The 9,852-nt window shown below is 50.0% G+C and overlaps 1 long non-coding RNA gene across 1 annotated transcript; it reads right to left on the bottom strand.

The window, feature by feature from the left end:
- Positions 1-3,244: 3,244 nt before the first annotated feature.
- Positions 3,245-8,041, bottom strand: LOC115349884. The gene is made up of 4 exons (XR_003926265.1): positions 7,625-8,041; positions 5,111-5,365; positions 4,741-4,882; positions 3,245-3,362 (listed from the first exon to the last, which is right to left on the bottom strand). It is a non-coding gene; the product is annotated as an uncharacterized LOC115349884 (long non-coding RNA).
- Positions 8,042-9,852: the final 1,811 nt, after the last annotated feature.

Below are 9,852 nucleotides of genomic sequence, written 5' to 3'. Positions count from 1 at the left end.
CTGCGGTTCACCCCAAAACCCAGCCTGAATTTAAGAAAATTTCAGACATTTACCAGTACGAAAGTTGTATTATTTTACTTTTTTTACATTATTTTACAAAACAGTTGCCTCTTGTGGCACATGTCCGTCAGGCTCGTGACCAGACTATTATAAAGACTTACAGTTACTAGCTACAGGAGCTCAATACTTAGTAAGTACAGGGCTTGTGATGGCTTGTGCCATCCCCTGTGCGGACCGGCAGAGCCTGGGGGCTGTGCGGTCGGTTCCCACCGCAGGAATCCCCTGACTCTCCATGGGTTTCTTACTTGTGCGGGAGCACACGGACACTCCTCACACAAACGTCCCCAGTATTTTTGTTGGGCTCCCTGGGTGGCTGTGCTTTGAAACCACTCCTGGGCTGCTGCTGCCCTGTGCTGGCATTTTCGGTGAGCAGTCGCTCCCGCCCCTCTTTGATGTTTTGTGTAAAATTGACCTGCACGTGATTTCGTGTCTCTTTAATTCTCCTTTAAACGTATGAAGTATAACCAGAAGTCTCTTTCATGCTTTATTTTATTCTAATTTTTTTTCCCCAATTGCTTTTCATATGAGAAGCCCAGAATGTCACGTCTGATCCTCCCCAGTTTTCCTACGGGTCTTTTGGGAAATCTTAGACCAGTTGCATTAGAAGCAGCAAAAATTGTTGAAAGTGTGAAGGTGCTGAATAGTTAGCCAGGGCTTCCTTTCCCTGCAGCATTAGTCTTTGAAGTTAGAGCTGTCTTAACACTAGCTGCTGAACGAGCCCGTCCCATATGGCACGCAGCTCCCACACTCCTCTTGGTGACAGTACCGTGTCACCAGACCTCTCGTCGCTGTCACCAGACCTCTCGTCGCTGCCGCCCTCCAGGCCAGGCAGCCTCTCCACCTCCTGGGGTGACGATGCAGGGAACCCTCACCTCCACTTTTTCAGCCCCTCTTTGCATATACTCGTATAACAGATCAAAAAGGGCAAAGAGCTGCAATTTTCTCCTTTTAATGCAAGCCAGAAGGCGCTCTCCAGCTAACTTGAGCAGTTTTCTTAAGTAATTATGGACTGGATTCATCCCTCCTTAAGCTCGCTTTCTCTGTAGAGAAACAGCAAAGCTGGCTGAAGAAAACTTACCTGGGGCTGCTGAGGTTTCTGTGTGAGCCTTTTCAAGTTTCAAATTTAACACGTTTAAGGATCATGAAATGTTGTTTCTTTCCTTCGCCAGTTTGCCACAATTACTGGAACACCCACGCTAACTGAGACTGTGAAAAGCTACTCCGAAACCCGGCAAAAGGACCGCTAACCTTCCAGGTTAAACGGCCCTTCTCGGTGGGACGCTGCCACGGTCGCTCGCCGCTCTCCCTGCGCGTTTCTGCTCTGGCGTTGAACCCGGTGCTCAGCTGTTACGCCGGTGCACGGCCTGAACGCTTGTGTCAAGACACATGGGAACCACGCGGGGAGGCTTAGGAAGGGTTTGGCCAAGCCACGTTCAACTGCTGCAGCCTGACTGGCCTCGGCAGGGAGAGGCTGGGAGAAGAGCCCGGGTGCAGGACGCATCCGAGCATCCCGGCCAGACGCCCTTGCACGTCTCTGGTGATGCCTGAGCCCGCAGAAGATACCCTTTCCCTCTGGCAGGGACGTCTGAGCAAGTCCAAGCCGGGTAAACCTGCGTGGGCCGGTGAACTTCCAGCACCCCGCAGCTGGGTGCACGGCTCACCCGCCCCAGCTCGGTGGGCAGCCCAGGGGCTTTCTGCTCCTCCTGGCCTTGGACCAGCATCTTCTCCGGGAGCTGGGCTGCCCGCATCCTGCCAGGGCTCTGCCTGGGGCTGCTGACCTCTGCAGGCAGCGAGGCAAGACTGCAGCGATATTATTAATGACAATAGCTATTTTTATAGAAAAGCAGAAATGAGATCATTTCTTCAAATTAAAAAAAAAACAAAACACCAAACAAAACAAACAAACAAAGGTAAACATGAATGAGGTGGTTCATTCTGAGAAGCTTTTCTGGTATCAAGAGAAATGATCTTAGCACAATATGGTGTTTTGGTTTGATTTCTGGTTTGTTTCCCTAATTTACAATGTGTTTTAGGATCTTTGCAAAATATCCCTCAGGCTGCCAATGGCAACAGGACCCAGAGTGGTGATTCAACGTAAGAGAGTATGTTCTCTTACACCATTTATCCAAACTGTCCCCTTTGCGCTGAGATGTCATTAAACCATTTTAACCAGATCCAAAGGCTGCATCTGCATCCTGCGCCTCCTCAGGCGGTGGCAGAGGAGTTGTCCCTCTGCCGCACACCTACAGACCGATGCTGTCATCTAGTGGCACCTACCTGTCCCCTACAAATGCCACCTGGCACCTTGCAGAATCCCTGCCCCTCCTGGGCACCTGGCTGTGAGCGATCCTGACAGCCTGCCCCGCTGAGACGAGGAGGACATCTCCCCTGGGAAGCATCGCCCTGCGACGGTGCACAAGCCTTGGGGTTACCCGAAGATATTTTGCTTATGAGGACGGTGACGTTCATCTAGTCAAGCTGCATATGTCGGCAAGGACATACAAATATCGCTCGAGTGGACGCACGCTGCTATTCCAGAGAATTAATAACCCATCATAATAACGAATCTAAAGCAAAGGCTGAAAAGAAAGCAGGCAATAATTTCTGCCAAACATCGCAGCTGTAAGTGCACAATGGGAAAGAGCTGCTGGGGGAGCGGCCTGACTCAAATGAATCATGACAGGAGGGGAAGGAGAGTCTGAAAGCGGCTCCCTTTGACCTAAGTCTAGCTTTTTTTCACGTGCAAGGAAAACAGTTTGCACTGCTGTTCCTCCTGCAGTCACGATGGATGCTTGAGAAGAAGACAAAGAATTTATCACTCCTTTCTGGGCAGGCGGTGATAGATTATCTTTGGAGCTGCGGAATTTCCCCAGACCCGATATGAAATCAATCTCCTTGAAATGTTTCACTAGCCATATAGAGGGCTATCTGGAAAATGCAAGGTCCTCCGGGGTACGGCTTTACCTGCAATCATCTGGGCTGCAGCATTTTAATTTGTTTCCTTTAAAGAGACTCAAGGGTACCATAAGAGGCAGTTTCCAGGATTCAAAGGAGACGGCAGAATTTGATCCCTTTCCATGGCCTTGTATGTAATTACTGGAAAGAGTGAGGGAGGCAATACAGATGCAAAGACTCAGACAAGTTAAAAGTTATTCAAAGCAAGCAGACAGAAACCTACCTCTGCTTGGATCTGGGGGAGGCGTGCGGGAACTGCTAAGCAGGGAGGCAGGACCAGGGCCAGTAACAACAATCTTGCAAACTCCAGTTGTTGTGGGCATGTTCCCTGGGATTGGTGCATGGACCTGGAAAGGAGGAGCAATTACTGCCTTCAGACTGCAGTGAGGACAGCCGGAGGTTCAACACCATCCATCCACGGCCTGCATTTAATTTCCTCCATCCCTTTCCCATTCCCACTGGCAGAGAGCTGGTCCAGCCTGGGTACCAGGGAGCGTGGGCGTACGAAGCAGCGTGCGATGCTCCAGCAAGCCGTGCTGCAGTGCAGCCCTGGGACAGAGACTCCCTCCAGAAGAGTGATGATGCCCAGAGCATCCCACAGAGAAAAGCACAAAAGGGTCATCAAGAAGCAAAGTGGAGGGGACCTAGTCCTGCAGCGTCCTTCTAGCATAATTATCCTGGCATTAAGATAATTTTCAAAACACTTTTTTAGTTTCTTCCTGAAGGCGTGTTCATCAGCAGTGAAACAAGTCTGCCCATAGACTGAAGAAAGGCAAGCCGTGCGGGTGTTCGCCACCCAGCCAAGGGGGGCTGCTTTTCCTGGAGCTGCCTTGCAAGGTGTTTCTTTGCACTGAGTAATTGCAAAAGCTACGCAACTTGTGACATTCCTAATACCCCAAAACAGTTTGTTTCTTTTCTGTTTTAATTGCACCTTGCCCCAGGGCATGACCTTCAGCACCACTGGTGGCTGGAAAACCATTTCAGGCTCTTGGCAATATCAAGCTCATCTGTCTTTAACTTCACCGCTCTGGATTTTAACAGCCTAAGTGACTCCTCAGTGCTGCCACTTTCAGAGAATTTCTTACATGTCATCTAGTTTTAGTGCTATTCTATTTCCTTTGCTACCTTACCTTAATCATTTTTTAACACTCTTTCAGTTTGCGTTTCTCTCTCTTTTCATCTTCATCTGTTCCTGATATTTTATTTTTCCAATAAACTAAGTAATTTAATGGCCCTAATCCCAAGCCTCCTATTTAGAGCATGGATGTGGAGGCTGCGGAAAGAAGTCCCAATTTAAATCTGTCAGTCAAACATAATTTAATCTATCATCTTCTTTATATCTAAAACTGTTCCATGGGAGGGAAACCATGATTGGGATTCAGTTTACCTTTAAAACATCCAGCTTTACAGCTTTCTAGTGCTTGCTTTTCTTATGCACGGGCTAGTAGAAAATGACAAAGTTATATAGACTTTGGACAACACAAAGTCACGACTGTTTAGGTCCAGAGGTGATTGCACAGGCTTTAGAGAGCCCGAGGACGTATCCACAGTGCTGTCGCCGCAGTACGTGGACTGCGTCAGAGCTGCAGTGCTGCGGGGCAGTGCTTTTCTATTCTATTTCCATTTCTGGACCTCTAAAAAAAGTCCAGGGAATTAAACATACTGAAGATAACTGCTGCTCTTCGGTACCTTTCCTGTCCGCCGTCAGACGGCCCATGGACTTACGGGAGGCTGTGGATCGGGGCTGAAGTGCAACTGATGTCTGGGCTGCTTCTTTCCTGCAGATGCATCTCCATGGACCGTACGTGCTGCGCTGGAAATTAAGTCTGAGCAAAGACTGCCTTCATCTGCCTGCCAGCGATGAGATCTGATGGAAGAAAGCATTTGCTGCGCTGGCATTTCCTAAAGCCTGCCAAAAACCTAGGGCGAGGGGAGCATCTCTTTACATTAGCCTCAGAGTTAGGGCTCTGAGGGGTGCGACAGTCACGTCCCCGCGCTGGTCCCACTGGAAGACCCCGGCAGCCCGGTCCATCGGCTGGCGCAGCCGCAGGACTGAGCTGCTCTGCCTGCTCGCGCCCCGGGGCCTGTCCCTTACAGAAACAGCTGGAGTGCACTGACGAGGGTCCTGGGCTTTCTCAGAGCGAACACCGGCAAAGGACGGCCGAGCCCCGCGTCAGCTGCGCGCCCCAGACACGCGTGGCGTGGACGGAGTCGAGGAGTGAAGACACCGAGCGGGGAATGCTCTTCTCGGGTCTTCCCATAGCTCCAGTTCCCTCACCCTGGTTCAGCAGTGGGCAATGTTCACCTTTAACGATCAGCCCCGGGGCACGTGCAGTGTCTGGAGATCCACCTGTGAGAGCAGCAGAAATGCATACCTCACTGACAGCTGCAACATTCATTTAATTTCCCTCCCTGCTCAGGGCCCGTACGAGGAGCAGTATCAGGCAGCAACAGAAAATGTTCAACAAGACTGGCTGCACAAGACGCGAGCTCCTGAAATCAATCCACGTGGGACAGAGCAGCTAATTACCGCGCAAGAACACGGTACTCTTCTCAATCCCGGCTCCCAAGTCCCCGGGGGTTACAGATATGGAAAGGGGTTTTCGGTGGCTCAAGCACCTTGGCTCAACAGGCTGCTGTGGACTTCCAGCACTGCCCAGGCTCCTCTGCCGCGTTCGTTTTTTTGGCACTTTAGTCTGATTTACATTTTCCCAATTTCACCAGGATCACAGGAGACCCATGTAACCCACCCCCAGCATTAACAGCGAGGATCCTAAACGCAGCCAGGCTGTGTTAGAGAGCTGCTGCGAGTCGGACGGCTCCGAGCACAGAGGGATGGGCAGGGAGGAGCATTAAATCCTGGCTGGGGTGGACAGAGGAGGAAAGCGCAGCCCTCGGGACGGCTGGTGGTCAGCAGCCCTTTGGGAAGTGAGATGGGGTGTCAGAGCTGCCCGGCATCCACCCCAAATGCTGTCTCCTGAGGGAGCCTAGGGTATCTCTGGGTTACTCGGGTTTGAACCTGGAGCACCCGCTCAGCCGGACGGCTTTGGACTTGTCTGTGTTACTACCTGTACGAACAAATCCTCCCGTCTTCTTCTACGGGTGAGATCAGAGGTTGGGAAGAAAGGTCACAGTGTTAGAAGAACCCATTACCCTGGAGCATCAAGTACTAAATGATTGTACTCCACCCATGAGATAAGTTGTGTAACGGAGATGTCATTCTTCATGAATAATTAAGGGCCTTTCATAAAAATTTTACCAGCAGCTGGATACTAAACGGGTGGGTGAGGGATCCTTGCTACCTCCAAAGTTGGCAGCAGAGCAGTACGTGGCACACACACAAATAAAAAGGCTCAGGATCATGAGTCCCAGTGTCCCAGAGCCTCCCTCAGTAATGTTGACCTCTGTGGAGCACCTCTGCTCATCTGCAGAAGTGAAAACACCTGGACGTACCTCAGGGTAAATTTGCAAAACTGGACCAAGTCATTGCTCTAGAAAGTTCTCACTGGTTGTTCTTTGCTTCTTTTCATGTAGTCAGTCAGTGCTGGCTGTGTGAGAAAGGCTTTGAAGCAGGTCTATTAAAGCCCAGAGAAGTCACGGCATGATTTTCACCCAAGCTGGAGCATTCAAAAGCCGCGACAGTCAATATATTGTCGGCTGCAGTAAACAGCCTGACAGTCAGGCGCAGCAGCCATTTAGCAGATGACCACATTTTATTCTGGCCCTTATTTCATCCTGCAGCAATTAGCCAAGAAAAAAAGGGCCTCATCACACTATCATTTCAGCCTTATGTCTTCCAGCGTGTTTAGGGAGACAGAACCTAGACGTAGGTACCTTCTGGACCCTGAATAAAAATGCTATTAATGTCTGCTAGTGCACATCAGACTTCTCACAACTACAGCATGAGATAACAGCTACTCATCCCTGCCGGGTTTTAGCCATCTCAGGAGATGACTTTTGACAAATCTGAGGCAATCCTGAAAACGTGCGTGTGCCAGGAGGGGGAGGATATGCAAAAGGGTTTCGTACAAGGGATCAAACCGTCCTGACAGTACGAGAGCACTGTTGCACTAGGCGCGCTGCAGAACAAGCAGTTGCTTCTGATCCCGATTTGAGCCTGCATCCCAAAGGACAGGTAACAGAAAACTGGAATTTCCCCCCTCCAGCCTTTTTAGTGCCTATTAGCCTGTCCGTGTGAACGTGAACAGGGACCCCTGTCCCGTGCCGTCTCCTGCTCCCGAACAGCGAACTCCACCTCCGGGGTTCCTCCAGCTCCCGTTGCGGGAGCCGCACGGCCGAGCCCCAGCACATCTCGCCGAGGGCACGGCAGCATCACGACAGCAGCGCAGGGCAGCCCCCCCACCCCGTGCTTCGCCCGAACCGGGGTTGAGCCCCACACCAGCACTCAAACATTTAACGGGTGTTGGGCCCTTCCCCTTTGCTCCACCTCGAAACAAAAAACATAAATCTGATGTCCACGTTCTAGTTTTCTGCAATAATATCTTCCCCATAAATATCTTCTAAATAGTCCCAACCTCAAACACAGTGCTAATAAAAGCACTCTTTATGGTTATTAGACAAGTGAAATGTCCCTGGACTGAACAATTACCTTCAAATATCTGTTCAGAACTGGCTGGGAGTGGAAATCAGTTTCTTCCTCCCCAGGTACAAATCCATAATGAGGATTTATTCCTGAGGCAGTGGGAATGAGGTAATCCCTCTCCTTCTTGAGGTGAGATAAGGAGGAAAAAAAAAAAAAAAGAAGAAGAAATAAAATCGTACAAGTTAATACTGAAGCATCTGGAAAAGCAAATGATTTGCAGGAGGAAGGGGCAGGAGGTCGACAGCATAGAAAAGCTTTAAATAATAAGAGGAACAAATGACCGGTTTGCGTAACACTGTCCCGCGAAGGGGAGAAGGGAGGCAAAGGGTGGCACGGACGCGCTGCCAGCCTGGCCGAAAGCGGGGCAGCGCTGCACGGAGGAGAACCGCGTTGGGGTCTCTGAACCACGCGGTGCGGCACAAACCTCCCCGCTCTCCACCGACGGGATTTCTGTCTGGTGCTGCAAATCTCCTTCTTACCGAGGAACAGGACGAACGGGCACTCTGCAATTCAAAGGGACCTACGCTTCGTGATGCCGCCACTGGACGTGAATCGATTGAGCGACAAATGGCCCCAAACCCCCCATACCAGAACAGTCTGGGGTTTAATACAGGACTTTGACTATAGATTGCAAACCTCTCCTTGCGTTTAGCCTCCCCGGGGCAGGAGAAGTCCTGCCCTCAGGGAACAACCCGGGAGCGGGTGTCAGCCCCCCCGGGACACCCAACACCCCCAGGACCCCCCCCGGGGCCTGAGCCCTCCGGAAAGCTTTGATTTCCAGCAGCATGCCCTGGCCTCTGTGTCTTAATGACTCCAGACCACACAGCCAATGCTGTTTCTTTCTTTCCCGTACTATTTTATCTCGCTCTCTCCCACAAGGTGAGCGATTACCAGCAACAAACACCTGCTCGGCAGAGGAGGGAAGACAAATATGCTTTTAGACCTGGAATATGCAGCTACTTATTACAAATATTTGACAACGTTAGGACAGTTACTATCGGTCTCTCAGTTATTCTCCATTGCTCTAACATCCACCAAAAATAAATCAAATTCCTAAATCACCTGTGAGAGCGTTGAGAAGCGACCTGCCGTTCTAGTCCTGCCAGGTGACAGACAAATGCTCGGGACAGACGGACACGGAGCTACACTGCAGCCCTGTAACAAGCTGGGGTTGCTCTGACATAAGATAAACCCAGCCCTGCGCAGGGTTAGTGCCAGGGCTCCGCTGGGCTGGACCCGAGACGCAGCAGCCGTCCTGCTCCGGTTTCCTGGTGAGCGGCTGGATTTCTGCCTGGAGAACTGGTACAAAAACAAACCGATGTGTTGTATTTTGCGGGGACAGCTTTTTTCTGTCTATTTTGTTTCGGTAAAATGGTTACTATAATAATCCTACTTCAGGAAAACATATAAAATTGCCATAAAATAAAGCAGATGAGGAGAAATTGTTTCATCTGGGAAACAAGACTGTCGCCCAGACTCTGTCCTTCAGCAAAGCCACAGCGTATTGGTAAAACTGCCCTATGCAAATGGAATTATTCGAGAAACAGTGTAGATTAGGATAAAGGTATGTATTTACGGGAAGCAATTGAGGAAAAGCGCCTTGGCACTCTCCAGGGATTTGTGCTCTGCGTTTGCTGATCAGCTTTGTTTTCTGCTGAACCCCCTCATAGTTCTGTAGTACGCAGAAGAGGAATTTGTTGATGCTACAGAAAATGAAGTCCTGCACAGCAGTCAATAGGAAATAAAGGATATCAATTACACAGCTGGAACTGCTGACTTGATCAGATTTTATAACTCTTTACTCTAGGGGTCTGCTTAATAAATCCATTGGGAGAACTGTCATATCTTTTAAAGCAATATGTTTCAATGTTTTATTTTCTATGAAGGAGCAACTGGCAGTTTTACAAAATGCTCCTCGGAGTCTCCCATAGCCTCATGAAAGTATCAAAATTGATGGGAGATGGACATGAGCTATTTGCTCTCTAATGCAGGCACCAGTTTGCCATAACTTTTGGAAATTGCCGCTGGAAACCAGATGGATTCCTTCCCTTCTGCTTCAATCCCGTTTACAGCACAGGGGCAGGCTCCCGACGAGTGATTTAGTAAGAGCCTCACAGCAAGATGCTAAAAGATGGGGTCACCTAAAAGCAAATCGCCCATTGAGGAGTACCCCAGATTTTTTTGCAGTCAGAAAACAGCATCGTCCCGTGGGTGTGTGTGAGCAGCTACCCGGC

Source organism: Aquila chrysaetos, chromosome 13, assembly GCF_900496995.4.
Source record: "Aquila chrysaetos chrysaetos chromosome 13, bAquChr1.4, whole genome shotgun sequence".
NCBI classification, from domain to species: domain Eukaryota; kingdom Metazoa; phylum Chordata; class Aves; order Accipitriformes; family Accipitridae; genus Aquila; species Aquila chrysaetos.
The sequence above is the reverse complement of the archived record's forward strand: the minus strand, read 5'-3'. Positions and strand labels throughout refer to the sequence as shown.